The sequence below is a fragment of the Bos grunniens genome, chromosome 21, assembly GCF_055505025.1.
Source record: "Bos grunniens cultivar Pamir isolate PY7600 chromosome 21, Bosgru_T2T1.0, whole genome shotgun sequence".
Lineage (NCBI taxonomy): Eukaryota > Metazoa > Chordata > Mammalia > Artiodactyla > Bovidae > Bos > Bos grunniens.
The window spans coordinates 40644917-40660613 of NC_141185.1; the positions used below are offsets into that span (position 1 = coordinate 40644917).

The 15697-nt window shown below is 42.8% G+C and overlaps 1 long non-coding RNA gene and 1 pseudogene across 3 annotated transcripts; both read right to left on the bottom strand.

Moving 5' to 3' along the window:
• Nucleotides 1-1233: 1233 nt before the first annotated feature.
• On the bottom strand, nucleotides 1234-4016 carry LOC147349475 (transcriptional adapter 2-beta pseudogene; annotated as a pseudogene). The gene has a single exon (XR_015150191.1). The product of XR_015150191.1 is annotated as a transcriptional adapter 2-beta pseudogene (transcript).
• A 7298-nt stretch (nucleotides 4017-11314) lies between these two features.
• On the bottom strand, nucleotides 11315-14790 carry LOC147349476 (uncharacterized). 2 transcript variants are annotated; one of them, XR_015149847.1, is made up of 3 exons: nucleotides 14442-14790; nucleotides 13791-13888; nucleotides 11315-13693 (listed from the first exon to the last, which is right to left on the bottom strand). It is a non-coding gene; the product is annotated as an uncharacterized LOC147349476 (long non-coding RNA). The 2 variants fall into 2 exon arrangements; XR_015149846.1 differs by having other exon boundaries at nucleotides 13791-14790.
• Nucleotides 14791-15697: the final 907 nt, after the last annotated feature.

Here is a 15697-nt window from a genome sequence, read left to right on the forward strand (position 1 = left end):
CGGTAAAGTGTCTGCTTGCAATGCAGGAGACCCAGGTTCGATCCCTGGGTTGGGAAGATCCCCTAGAGAAGGAAATGGCACCCCACTCCAGTACTCTTGCCTGGAAAATCCCATGGACAGAGGAGCCTGGTAGGCTACAGTCCATGGGGTCGCAAAGAGTCGGACACAACTGAGCGACTTCACTTCTTCACTTCAGTTTATACATTCATTATGGTGTTTAAAAACAGTCAAGCCTAAATAAATTCTTCATACCATCTAGAAGAGACACACACACTGACAACCTGCTTAAGCACAGAACATCTCATTTGAGAGCTTTTGGCCAGGGTCACGCACGTTTTACAGGGAGCTTTTGTTTCTCAACCTTAGTGAAAGTCTGGCGATCATTTTGTATAAAAATAAGACTTAAATTAAAAACCTCACCCAACTAGGAATCTGATGTAGAAAATCAGTGACACGGGAGCGGCTAAAGCCCACAGTTCTCAGACTTCAGCCTGAATCCCAGTGACCTGAGAGGCCCCGCCCCGCGTGTCCGAGGCTTGGGGTGGGGGGGTGGGGGCAAGTCCCTGAAGGGCCAGCCTGTTCCCCCAGGGATGCTGCGCTGCTGCTCCAGGAACCCTGGCTGAGAACCCCTGGAAGGACGTAGCACCGTCTCCGCCTCTGCTTGGCGCAGACCGTGTCCGTGCTCTGGTCAGCTGTGGTTACCTTGTGGGCGACGGCAGGAGGCGGTGCTAGGGAGTGATACCACCACCCGCTGCTTTTTGGTCAGAGAGAGCGGTCCTGGGCTTGAGGTCAGGTCACGGGGAGTGCTGCTCTGCCAGCATGCGATGCAGTTTACAACTAAAGCCACGAACGACGTGTTTGAGCATCAGGCACTCAGTCACGCCTGACTCTGCAACTCGGTGGACGGTGGCCCACCAGGGCTCCTCTGTCCGTGGGGGTTCTCCAAGGCAAGAATACTGGAATGGTTCCCATTCCCTTCTCCAGGAGATCTTCCCGACCCAGGGATCAAACCCAGGTCTCCTGCATTGCAGCTGGGTTCTTTACCATCTGAGTCACCAGGGAAGCCCCCAATATAGTTGACGTGTGTATTTAATGCTGGAAATTCACCCTAGGGGACAGACAGAAGGGTGTGAAAAGAAAAGGCACCATAACTGAGCTGTCCTTGGCAATGATGAGGTTTCTTTTTTCTTTTTTTTTTCTTTTCTCTCTCAAATACCTTCACTTTAAAGTAACTTCAAGCCCAAGCATTCTGGGAGGTAAACAATCTGGTAGCTACCAGGGATGAGGGGCAGGATGTGCCCCAGGACGACCAAAGGACCACTGGGGTCTGGCCACTCCAATGACTCTACAGCAGGGCCTTGGACCCGAGAGCCCCAGGCAGCTGGAAGACACACGATTCCTCAGGTTCCCACGTGAAGGCACCGTTTCTGTCACGAAAGGAAGCCCCTGATACCCTCTCTGAACCAGGCTGGGCAGAGCCACACCAGAGTCTGGCTCAAGGAGGCAGCCCAGAGAAGAAGTGCCCGGGGCCTCCAGGCCACAGGGGTCCCTCTCGCCTGGCCCAGCGCCTGACACCACACAAGACAAGACACGTGGCCAGTCTCAGAGAAAGAGGGGCTTGCCACTGGGGTGAGAACCCTCGAAGGAGCTGACCCAAAACCCAGAACTCTAAACTCTCGGTCAACTTCATTTAAAATGAGTTCTTCCAAGTAAAACGCATGGCCAAGTTCTAAATGCAGCAAGCAGCAGCCCCAGGGGAGGTGGCTCTGCGTTCTGCCAGTCTGCACTGCGCTGGACCCCGTGTCCCCCTGGACACCGCGGTGAGCTCCCTCAAAGTGCCACCACATGCTGTTGTGGGGAAGCTCAGTTTGGCCAAACCATTCAACACCAGATTCCTCCCGCGAGTCCCTACGGATGCCCATCCAGCCCTCCCCCGGCCTCTTCTGCTGGCCCGGCGCCCTCCACCTAAAGTCCCACCTGCCTGACATCGAGGGCAGACGCGGCAGAGCTCAGGTCACGAGAGTGAGCCGGCAGCCGGCAGGGAAGGGCTCCTCTCCACCCATCTCACAGTCCTGTACCACTGCTGCTGCTGCTGCTAAGTCGCTTCAGTCGTGTCCGACTCTGTGCGACCCCATAGACGGCAGCCCACTAGGCTCCTCTGTCCCTGGGATTCTCCAGGCAAGAACACTGGAGTGGGTTGTCATTTCCTTCTCCAATGCATGAAAGTGAAAAGTGAAAGTGAAGCCGCTCAGTCGTGCCCGACTCTTGGCGACCCCATGGACTGGAGCCTACCAGGCTACTCCATCCACGCGATTTTCCAGGCAAGAGTACTGGAGTGGGGGTGCCATTGCCTTCTCCGCTGGGAAGCAACAAAAAAAAAAAAAAAAAAGAAATTTCCTGATATCATCATCATATGCTCCACACTGAACACTTAAAGGCAAATCGTCATCTTAAAGTACTACGTTTAAGGATTCAGTTAAAATATACACGGGTTTTGTCTTCTCCTTGATCCGACTGTTGCTTCTTCAGAGGACGGTAAAAAGAATTGATACCCTAAAAAAAGAACTCGATTTGTTAAAAAAAAAAAAAAAAAAAAAAAAGCAACAACGCGGGGTGGGGGTGGGGGTGGAGCCGGAAAGGCGTTTCCTCTCCCACTCCCGCCCACCCCTTTTCCTTTTGGCTCACAAAGCTTTTTTTTTTTGACTCTTCGCTGTCGGTGCGGCTCTCGCTGCGACCATCCAGCCATCCGTCCGTCCGTCCGTCAGTCCGTCTGTTCCGGGCGGCGGGCTTCAGGAGGCGTCCCTGGATATCCACCCACTTTCGGTAAGGAAGTTCAGGATTCACTTCCTGAGGACTTTATCCAGGCAGCTGGGCAGGCGGCTCTTGGAGGGGATGCCCCGGCGCTTCTGCAGGTGGTCCTTGATGATTATGGTCTTCACAGTCACGTAGCGCGCGGGGCTCAGGTTCAGCGAGTTGCACATCACTTTCTCGCGGTCGACAAGCGCTCGAAGCCCGGAAGGTGCTCGATGGCCACGAACTCGCCATCCCGGCCGTCCTCCTTGCCGCGCTTGGCGCCCCCCGCCGCCGCCGCCTTGTTCTCCTTGCACTTCTCGTGCTTGTGCCGGGCCGCCTCGTACTCGGCCGACTCCTCCATCTTTGTGATGCCGTTGCGCTGGTAGCACTGCAGCTTCTCCTTGTGCATTTTCTCGAATAGGTCGTCGAACTCCTTGCACGACATGAACTGGTACACTGGCCGCAGCTTCAGGCGCAGCTCCTTCTCCTTGGTGACCTTGCATAGCGCCGCCCGCTCCTTCTCCTTGTCCTTGCCCAGGAAGGCGGGCACCAGGTTGTAGTCGCGCGCGATGTTCTTGCTCCACTGCCGCTCGCGGACCTTGAGCACGTACATGTGCACGTGCGCGCGCTTCAGCTCGATCTCCACGTCTCATCGTCGTAGTTGACCGGGAGCCCGGTGATGAGCGTCTCGGCGTTCTGGTCGTACTGGATCTAGTAGTCGTCCACAGAGGCATGTAGCCCAGCTGCTACTGCTCAGCCACCGAGATGTGTAATGCTCCATCACTTCCTGGGGGGTCCGGGAAGCGCCGACGTGAGTTGCCATGTCCTCCCAGTTCCCATAGCCGAACTGCTCGATGGCATCCAGCAGCAGCTGCTCCTCGCGGCTGCTTCAGCCGCCCTCGGCCTCGGGCCCCCAGAGCGTGAAGCGCCCGCCGTGCACCAGCTGGTATCCGTGGTAGCGGCGGCGGTGGTGGCGGCGCCGCGGAGAAGCACTCGGGGCACGGCTGGATGTCTTGGCACTTGGTGCAGCGGAAGCGCAGCGGGCTCACCTCGGCCAGGCAGTACACGCAGTACTTCTTGCCGAGCTCCTCCACCTTCCACCGCCGGGGTCCCGCCGCCCTGTGCTCCAGCGAAACCGCCGGGCCGCCGCCGCCCCGTGCTCCAGCGAAACCGCCGGGCCGCCGCCGCCTGGGCCGGCCCGCCCCAGGCGCCCGCTGCCGACATTTGTTTTATTTATTTTTTTTTTTTGGTGATAATTCTGGAAGTCTTGTAGATCTTTATAGAACCGTTCAGCTTCAGCTTCTTTGGCGTTAGTGATTGGGCGTAGACTCGAATTCCTGTGATAGTGAATGATTTGACTTGGAAACGAACAGAGATCACTTGGAAACGAACAGAGATCATTCTGTTGTTTTAGAGATTGCACCCAAGTACTCCATTTCGGACTCTTCTGTTGACTGTGAGGGCTACTCCATTTCTTCTAAGGGATTCTACTGTCCACAGTAGTAGACACAATGATCGTCTAAATTCACCCATTCTGGTCCATTTTAGTTAACTTATTCCTAAAATGTTGATGGTCATTCTTGCTAGCTCCTGTTTGACCACTTCCAATTTACCTTGATTCGTGGAGCTAGCATTCCAGGTTCTTATGCAATATTGTTCCTTACAGCGTGGGACTTAACGTTCACCACCAGACATATCCATGACTGGGCATAGTTTCTGCTTTGTCTCAGCCTCTTCCTTCTTTCTGGAGCTAGTTCTTTGCTCTTCTCCAGTAGCATATTGGGCACCTAGAGACCTGAGGAGTTCATCTTTCAGTGTCATATCTTTTTGCCTTTTCGTACTGCTCATGGGGTTCTCAAGGCAAGAATACTGAAGTGGTTTGCCATTCCCTTTTCCAGTGGACCACACTTTGTCATAATTCTCCACCATGACTCATCTGTCTTGGGTGGCCCTACAAGACATGGCTTGTAGTTTCAATGAGTTAGACAAGGCTGTGGTCCATGTGATCAAATTTTGGAGCATAGAAATGTTTATTATAGGGCTATGCAAGTAGCTGTGTGGTTTATACTCTTAAAAAACCCCTAACTCCCAGAAGGGTTTCAGCAAAGCATTTTAAAAGGCAAGGAAGGGAGGAGGGGCTGGTTGGTTGTTACAAACTGCTTACTGTAGGAATCTTTTATTGTTGCAGCAGGCCACGTAAGTCAGGTCATGAATGTTCCTGTAAACCTCCAACAAGACCAATGTTATTCTCTGTTCTGCAACTTTTGTTTAGCTCTATATGAATGGAAAAGTGTCACACACTTAAAGGTCGGAGTCTTGGACTATCCTGTATATTTCAGGTTATAGCCAATATTCTTAACTCAAAGCAAATGGAATACAATACAAAGGTTAAAGTAAAAGAAATAGGTTTATTATAGACTGAGATTTGTTCTTCCCTATTACATTGACAGAGGTAGAAGTCTCAAGCAGATTTAAAGGAAAATATTTTATCCAGCTTTCATAATTTTCTCCAGCAGAAATATTAGTCAGAAAATTACCTTGTTCCTTATTACCAATAGCACGTGCAACCATGACTGTTTTTACACACTTTTATAAAACACTTTTTAATCTTTTCTTCATTTTTAGAAAAGTAGGGTGGGAGAGGGACTGTAGTGTCTATTCAGCGAGTCATCTTGAAAAGGAAGCCTTTATTTGGCATATAATGAACATGCTGGATATTGAGAATCCGTCAGTGACTATGAAGAAATTACTACAGCTATGGACTTACAGTCTAGATGGTGGTTACTGACCACAATCAGGACAGTATAGGATGCTAACTTCTCCCTGAGCAGCTTTCCACTCAGAAACAACACCCAAGCAACTCTTGAGAGTAAAGAAAACTCTTGAAGTTTTTCTAAGTGTATTAGTCAGATTTCTTCAATGAAATATCTATCTAGTCTATCTATCTAAATTATAAAACACTGGCTCACACAATTATGGAGGCTGAGAAGTCTGAAGTCCAGACTGACAAGCTAGAGCCCCAGGAGGGTCAATGGTTTGGTTCTAAGAGCTGATGTTTCAGTTAAGTTGGAAGGCAGGAAAAAAGTTGATTTCCCATTTCATGGCAGTCAGGTAGGAGAAGCTTCCTCTCACTAGAGGGAGAGTCAGCTTTTTTGTTCTATTCAGGTTTTCACTGATTAGATGAGGCCTACCCACACTGGGGAGGGCAATCTGCATTACTCAATCTACCAAATCAAATTAAAAAAAAATTTTTTAGGATTGTGAATGATTTGATTATTTTAATTTGCTTTCTATGTACTTATATTGTGCAAGAAAATAATATTAATCAGGAAAAATAGTAATTTTTAAAAATTGAAGCGTAGTTGCTTTGAACTGCTGTGTCAGTTTCTACTGCATAGCAAAGTAAATTAGCCATACACATACATGCATGTGAGCTCAGTCACTTCAGTTGTGTCCAACTCTTTAGACCCCGTAGACTGTAGCCTACCAGGCTCCTCTGTCCATGGGATTCTCCAGGCAAGAGTACTGGAGTGGGTTGCCATGCCCTCCTCCAGGGAATCTTCCTGACCCAGGGATCGAAGCTGCATCTCTTACATCTCCTGCATTGGCAGGCAGGTTTTTTACCACTAGCACCACCTGGGAAGCCCATATATATATCTATAACCCTCTTTTATGGATTTCCATCCCATTTAGCACCGAATAGAGTTCCCTGTGTTATGCAATAGGTTCTCATTAGTTATCTATTTTATACATAGTAGTGTATATACATCAACCCCAATCTCCGAATTCATCCAACCCCCTGCCCCTTTGCTCCTTGGTAGGACCAAGAGACCATCATACAGAGTGAAGTAAGTCAGAAAGAGAAAAATATCCTGTATAATAATATATGTGTTACCTAGAAAAATGTTAAAGATGATCTTATTTGCAAAGGAGGAAAAAGACACATGTAGAGAACAAGTATATGAATACCAAATCAAATGTTAGTCTCACCCAGAAACACCCTCACAGACACACTCAGAATGTTGTTTGACAAGTACCTGAATAATTCATGACTTGGTGAAGTTGACACAAAATTATCCATCCAAGCAGGTAAAGTCACTAAAACAAGAGGAGTCTCAAGGATGAGCAGACATTAAGAAAAGCTGAAGGTCAACAGGAGTGGAGAGGGAGCCAATAAGGCGAATAACTTAAGGGTTGAGTGAACATAATTCAGTAGGTGAAAAGGAGGTGTAGTCATTTGAATAGTATTCACCAAAATTCACGTTCACCCAGAAACTCAAAAGGTGACTATATTGAATAGAGGTCTTTACAGATGTAACTAGTTAAGATGAGGTCATCCAGTAAACCCAGTGGCTAATATTCTTAAATGGACAAGGAGATGTGGAGACCCACAGACACACAGAGGGAAGGAGGCACGTGAAGATGGAGGCAGAGATGGGAGTGGTGCAGCTACAAGCCCAGGAAAGTCAAGGACTGCCAGCAACTACCATGCGTAGGAGAAATGGATTCTGTCTCACAGTCTCCAGAAAGAATCAACCCTGGTAACCCCTTGATCTCAGGCTTTGCCTCCTGACTTGAGATAATAAATTTCTGGTGTTTCTTAAACTCCATCACTTATGGCAATTTGTTACAGAGCTCTAGGAAACTAACACAGAAAGTGTTTCAGAAATGTTTGTGTATAAAGTGCGCAGGGGAATCAGTGAGATGGAGATAGGGGTCAGGAGGGGAAGACCACGAATGGCATGTGAACCACAGAAAATATTTTCTTTATTATGAGACTCAAAGGAAGCAGACAACTTAATATCAGTAAGAGAGCAAAATAATGAGATTTATGTTTTTATAAAGATCCCTCCGAGGCCAGCTGAGCATCTGAGGCTGAAGGTCAGATGCCCAGTGAGAAGGATTATTGTGGAGAAACAGGCTAGAGAGGATGATGGCCAGAATTCTGTAACAGATAAAGGAATGCAGATATGCAAATGGATCAGAAGATAACATAGAACCATACCAGTAAATTTGGATGATTATATAAGCATACACAGTACACATGGAAAAATTAATCTTGACCCTTGTGTCTCATATACCTACACACATACACAAAATCCTAAATTGATGTTAGATGTAAATGTGAAAGCAAAAGCATAAAACGTCTCAGAATAGCATGTAAGATTTATTCATGACCTTAATTAAGGAAAGCAAAGATTCCTTTAAAAAGATACCACAAAGAAAATTAAGACAATTTTAATATACTAAATTCAAGAATTGAAAATCTATAAAAGCAAAAACATATGAAGTAGAAATGTCAGAATGTAAGATTTTTGCAATATATATCTAACAAGACCCTAAAATTTCTAAAGAACCTCTATAGGTTCATTAGTAAAAGACAGCCTAATTTTAGAGAAGTGGGCAATAGACTAGAACATGCCCTTCATGAAAAAGTCTATCCAAATGCCTCAAAAACATGTGAAAAGGTGATCAGTTATATTAATCATCAGAGAAATGCAAATTAAAGCCACGGTGAAAAGTCTCTACTCCCCCCACCACCAAAATGGCTGAGTGTTGAGGAGGTGCTGATGGAAACTCACACACCCCTTTAGGAATGTTACTCTCTGGCAGCATTCTGAAAACAAGTAATCACATGTGTAGGTATATATACCCCATATAGGTACAACAAAAGGAGTTTATGCAAATGTTAATAGCAGAATTATTCATAAAAACTAAACACTGGAATAAATCCAAATATCCAAGGAAGGAAGTACATTCTGGTAAAGTTATACGATAGAATACTTTGAATCCATAAAAAGCAAAACTAATACAATTATGTAAAGTTTAAAAATAAAATAAAATTTAAAAAAAAGTAATAAACTGCTATATATAACTACACAGATGAGGTTCCCAAATGTAGTGCTGATTGAAAGAATCCAGACACAGAGAATAGATAGTATTTGACTCCATTTATATAAAGTTCAAAATTGGTAAGACTAATTTTTGCTGGTAGACTAGTGATGGGTACCTTTGCAGGGTGGGCAGATGGATTGGATACCAGAAGAGCTTCTGGTGTGTGATAATGTTTTATTTCTTCAAATGTGTGTTGATAACCTGGACATGTTCAATTTGTGAAAGTCTTCTGAACTCTAAAATGGATTTGCCTGCTTTTCTGTACATATGTTATACTGCAATAAAAAGCTTATCTAAAATACATCGACTTAAAGTTTTTTTTATTCTAGTTGATTTACAATGTTTTGTTAGTTTCTGATGTACAACCAACTGATTCAATTATTCATTTTCATTATGATTTATTACAGGATATTGAATATAGTTCCCCATGCTATACAGTGGGATCTTGTTGAGTATCTATTTTATATACAGTAGTGTGTGTGTGTTAATCCCAAACTCCTAATTTATCCCTCCCCACCCCTTCCCCTTTTGGTAACCATAAGTTTGTTTCTACATCTGTTTCTGTTTTGTAAATATGTTCACTTTGTCATATTTTAGGTATATTGTTTTTTTAAATATAATAATTTCATGAATTACATATTGTAAGCCCTCTTCATCACCCCTAGCCCCTCTATAGGAATAACCAAACTGGTATCAGGGTGGTAAGAAATTTCCAGGATTTAAGAACCTCAGAACTTTGCTGCTAAATGCAAAGCACTCTAAATAAACCTCACTGTTGTTGAGTTTAAGATAGATACTAGGAATATTTATCTTTTTGTTGCTATTTTAATTAAGTATTTTAAAAATTATCTAGTTCTTGGTAAATTTTCTAACCAATAGTTTAAGGTTTTTTACTACATTGGATTTTTAAGATGAATCAAAGCACAGAAGTTTAAAAAGAAAAGCTAATAATTCTCCTTCCTTCTCACTCCTATGTGTGATCACCCATTCTTCTGTACTTTTCTTTATTGTCAAGTAGGCAAAAATAAATGTACATGTATGGTCCTCTCTATGCCATTTTTTATACAAATGGGATTAAATCAGCTCCTTACATGTCAACCTATTCAATCATGGGTTTGTGCACATAAAATTAATTTATTTTTCAAAAACAGGATAATATTTTACAATGTGGCAGATTAAAGAATGCCACTGATTCTTTGCTAATCCTTCCACTGAGTGGTTGAATCTAAAGTCCCTCTGCTTAACTTTGGGCTGGACTTGGTGACTTACTTGCCTAACCAACAGATGGAGACAGAAGCCATATTATTTAAAGCTTCCACCTTTGTCCCTTGGAACCTGGGAACTATGCTGTGAGGAAGGCCTAACAGCTCCATTCAGAGACCCCATGGAGTGACCCATTTGGAGAAGAAGATCCCAGGCATATGCTGGCTAAGCATCCACCAAGAGCCAGAACCAGCTCCTCAGTCTTATAAGTGAGAGTGAGTCTTCAAAGTGTTTCCCCTTCCAGCCTCAGAAGAGCTGGACCAGCTGAGGTTGCCCAGAGCAGAGACTGGCTGTTGTTGCCATGCCCCATTCAAATTGCTCATTCATAAGCAAAATGAGTAATTCTCATTGTTTTAAGCCACTTGGTCTTGTGGAGGTTTGCTGCAAATCAATAGATAACCAGAATGCAAGGAATCAGAATATCTAAACATCTTAATTTACTCATTATGAAACCACTCCACTATGTATAAACATTTCTGTTAGATTTCAGGTTGTTTTCCCCCCGGACTTGTAATAATCCTGCAACATACAGTAAATACTACTGAAGTATCTGTTTACTGCATTTGATGCTGTTGGTTTTTCCTCAAACATCCTGTGGTTTGTTTTGTGGTACATGATTTATAGAACAGACATAGTATCTGAGTGTTTCTAAACTTTCAGGCTTACCATATTGATCCATCAATCCTCCCCATTCTATTTTTCTTTTTACTAGTGACAGATGCTGACTCTTTTTTTCCACACATCAAGAAAAACACTTAGTTTGATTTTTAACAAAATCAACAGGATGAGTCATGGCATTCTTTAAAGTTTAATCTCTCTTTTTAGAACTCTTTGAATTTAATTGCCATCATGCTACATCGCCTTTTGCATGTTTTAGAAAAATCAGTACAATACTCCTTGAAAAAAGCTTTCTGAGTCCACAAAATCTGAATTCTTTGCCATTTATCCAGAATTTGCTTGAGGTCAGAAAATCCTGCATTTTTTCCCCTACTCTCTGCTGAGAAAACCAATATTTTGGCAAGTTTTTTTCTTCTCTTCATTATTAAGGTGATTTCAAAGCACAAAGCTGGCTGTGTGTACACTCAGTATAATTTCAACAAAATTTGTTTGCTGCTTTTCAGATACGGTTCATCAAAACTGATTTGGTGCTGGCTGTGGCATTATAAGTTCCTCATGCTTTTTTCAAGGTCCATGACAACTAAGGGTGACAATCTCCTCTGGAACCATATGGCCCCTATTATTTTTCAATTTAAACATGGAAGTCAAACTTCATGTTTCTGCTGCTTGCACTTTGAATAGAGGGTACCATAGGGGAAGACACCTCATTCACATATGAAATAAAGAATCCAGTGAGGCTGGGAAGTGGCCGGTTGGCTACTTACCAAAGACTTACAAGTGTATTTACTCCAGTACATTGATTACATACAAAACCTTAGTCTCAGTATTTTCATTCATTTCAATCACATTATTCAAGATAACAGTAAAGGTAGCATAAATGAACATTATTATGGCAGCTTCTTCATTGTAATGCTAATGTAGAATGTACACACATCAGAAATCCCTCTGTTATATAAACATCTACACTGGAATATAATACCTAGGAGCAACCAATAAAGAATCTATACAAAGAGATACATTAAAATTGCAGATAAAATGAAATTCCTAAGTAATGTTCAGAGACCCAGAAGGCAAAGAAAACAGAAAAAAGAACCAGAGAAAACAAATAGAAAACAAAATGTAAGTAGGCAGACTTCATTCCTAATACACCAGAAACTATATTAAATATAAATGTCTAAATAATGCCAGTCAAAAGACAGTAATTTGCAGAGTTGATTTAAAAATGACCTAACTATATGACAGCTACAAGAAATTCACTTCCAATATAATGATATAGTTAGGTTGAAAAATGATGGGACAATATGATACGTAAACATTAATCAAAAGAAAGTTGAAGTGGACATATTATCACATAGAACAGACCTTAAGGTAAAGGAAATTACCAAGGACCAAAAGGGACATTTCATAATGATAAAAGCATAGAGCAATTCTAAATACGTATGCACCAGTCAACACGGTTGCAAAATATGTGAAGAAAAACTGATAAAAGGCAAAAGCAACACAATTATTGTTGGAGGCTACAACACCCCTTCCTCTCTCTACAACTGATGGAGCCCAGCGTCAACCTGCAGGATATAATCAACCTTCAGAGGCCACTCCGCCCAACAGCAGTGGAATACACATTCCTTTCAACCGCCCGTGGAATATTTACCAAAATCAAACATCTCATGAGCCATTAGGTGAATTTCAACAGATATAAAGTAATTGAAATCACTTGGAATTTGTTCTATGACCATGGTGGACTCAAACTAGGAATTGATAACAGAAAAATAACAGAAACATCTCCATGCTTTTAGAAACTACACAACATTCTTCTAGTCCGTGCCTCAAAGAGGAGGTCTCAAAGGTAGTTTAAAAAGTACACTGAACTGAATGAAAATACAATATATAGTTAAGTTCTGGGATAGAGACTTCTAGAAAGGTGGAATAAATGTACTTTTCCTTATTCCTCCCACTAAGTTCAGCTAAAACCCTTAAACATTATACATAAAACTAACATAAAAATTACTCTGAAAGGTGGAAAGAAGAAAACAGATCAGTAAGGGATCTTGGATCTGGAGAAATGACACAGTGATGAGTTCCCTGGATTTTTCTTTCAGTCTCACATATTCCACTGTCCATGAAATTCTCCAGGGAAGAATACTGAAGTGAGGAGCCATTCCCTTCTCCAGGGGATCTTCCCGACCCAGGGATTGAACTCAAGTCTGCTGCATTGCAGGCAAATTTTTCACCATCTGAACCACCAGGAAAGCCCTATATATCCCACACCTAGTGCTAAAGAAGCCAGCAACCTGCCAACAGGAAATCACAGATAAAAAACAAACAAACAACAACAAAAAAAACCTAGCTTTCTGTATCCAGTTGTTAAGTTGCTCAATCATGTCCGACTTTTTGCTACCCCGTGGGCTGCAGCACTCCAGGCTTTCCTGTCCTTCACCAATACCCAGAGCTTGCTCAAACCCGTGTCCATCGAGTCAGTGATGCCATCCGACCATCTCATCCTCTGCCATCCCCTTTTCCTCCCACCTTCAATCTTTCCCAGCATCAGGGTCTTTTCTAATGAGTCAGCTCTTTGCGTCAGGTGGCCAAAGTATCGGAGCTTCAGCACTAGCATCAGTCCTTCCAATGAGTATTCACCAGGAAAGGGTCAGTCTGGCCAGACAGAAAGGTCTAGACAATAACCACCCTACTTCAGCCCAACTTTACAGAAAGACTTGAAGGTCCAGGTGACCCTTGAAGGCAAGAGCCAGGTGCTGGGCCTAGCCTTCCGTGCTTGCCCAGCTGCAACAAGATGACACAGCTGCTCCCCTACACCCAGCTTGTATTGGAGAAGGCCAAGTGGGAGGTCAGGACTTCAGTCCCTGACCAGTGCTAATAAGGTCTGGTCCCCTTGAAGTGCCAGTGGAGATCACATGGGTTCATAACAAGGCACCTTGCCTCTCTGCCATGGTGATATCAGCAGGCATCATGAGAAGCTGAGCCTCCCACCACTGCTCAGCAGTAATGAAGAATCCTCCCCTCCAGGAGTGAAGATTGGCCAGGTAGGAATCTGAACTTCAGCACCTATTTGGCACTAGCAATGCTGAACCCTCTCCATCCATAGAAGTGATGTCAGAAGAAATCTCTGAACAAAAGATTTAGATAAGATCAAATTTCACAATATAATATTTCAAATATTCAGGTTTATTCACCCATCATACCAAGGGCTAGGAAAGTCTCACCTTGAAAGAGTAAAAATGATCAGTAGACATCAACACAGAGATGACAAAGACGTTAGAATTTTCTAATGAGGATTTTAAAGCAGCCATCATAAAAACACCTTGAATGAAAAAAGAATTACCGACATCAGGAATGAAATGAGGGATATCAATATGGACAAAACAAGTGTCTTAAAGATAATAAGGAAATATTATAAACAGTTCTACATACATAAACGTGACCTTAGATAAAATGGACAAACTCCTTGAAAAGCACAAATTACTACAATCTACCCAAAATGAAACAGATATTTAAATAGTCCCATAAATATTAGGGCAATTTATTTTGTAATTTGAAGCTCTCCCTCCCAAAATCTTTAGGTCCAGGTGGCTTCACTGGGAGAATTTTATCTCAAGTTTGGGAAGAATTAGATTTTCCAACTCATTTTACCAGATCAGTATTACCCTGATATCATCTAGACAATGGCAGTACAAAAAAAGAGATAACTACAGACCAATATCCATCATGAATATGAACACAAATGTCCTTAAAAAACATTAGAAATAGAATCAATGTATAAAACAAATTATACAGCATAACCAAGGGGGATCTAGATTAGAGATGCAAGGCTGGTTCCATAATCAAAATCAATCAATACTAAAAAAAATCAATACCATTTTCACAGGCTAAAAAAGAAAATTACACGATCATATTAAATGATGTGGAAAAAAGCAAGTGAAAAAATTCAACACTCTATGATAAAACTCTCAGCAATCTAGGTAAAGAAGGAAATTCCTCAACATGATAAAGAATATACACAAAACCCCTCCAGTCAATAGCACATTTAAGGATAGAGGAGTGAATGCTTTCCCCCGTAGACGAGGAGAAGGAAGGAGATCTCTCACCATTGTTAGTGGTCCTGGAAGCTCCAGCTGATACCATCAGGCACGTGAAGGAAATAAAAGGCATATGCATCATAAAGAAAGAAACCTGTGTCGATAATTCAGATGACATGGTGGACGAGGTAGAAAATTCTAAGGGATTTGCCAAAAAAAAATACCCCAAAACCCTTCTAGAGTAAGAGAGTTTAGCAAGTTTGCAGGAAAGAAAGTTATACACACCAAAAAAAATTGTATTTATATATACTAGCAATGATCATGGAGAAGGCAATGGCACCCCACTCCAGTACTCTTGCCTGGAAAATCCATGGATGGAGGAGCCTGGTAGGCTGCAGTCCCTGGGGTCGCTAAGGGTCAGACACAACTGAGCAACTTCACTTTCACTTTTCACTTTCATGCATTGGAGAAGGAAATGGCAACCCACTCCGGTATTCTTGCCTGGAGAATCCCAGGGACAGAGGAGCCTGATGGGCTGCTGTCTATGGGGTCGCACAGAGTCGGACACGACTGAGGTGACTTAGCAGCAGCAGCAGCAGCAGCAATGAACATGTGGAAACTGAAATTGAAAATCAAATACCAGTTATGGTCACTGAAAAAAAAAAATGAAGTACTTAGATGTGCAGCTAACAAAGCACATACAGGACTTATACTGAGAACTAAAAAAATTACAAAGTTACTAACACTGTACACAAGTATGCCAGACATATGTAATTTATACATATAACTTAATTTGAAGAAAAACTTCTGTTTCTTGCTGTACATATTTTGATTTTTTGTGAATTCAATACACTGTACTATTGTATTTATAATGTAAATCTTTAAAATGTGTGACAATGCTAAGAATGGTTAAGAACATAGTAGATAGAACTTCTGTTGCAACTCACATTGGTTCAACCAATTTAGAGAATAGTTGGCATTACCTTTTAAATGCCTAAATTATATTTAAATTGATTTGACAACATGAATAAAGCACTATTTTGTGCTATTCACTGTTCTAAGTGCTTTCCATAGTCTGACTCATTTAATTCCTC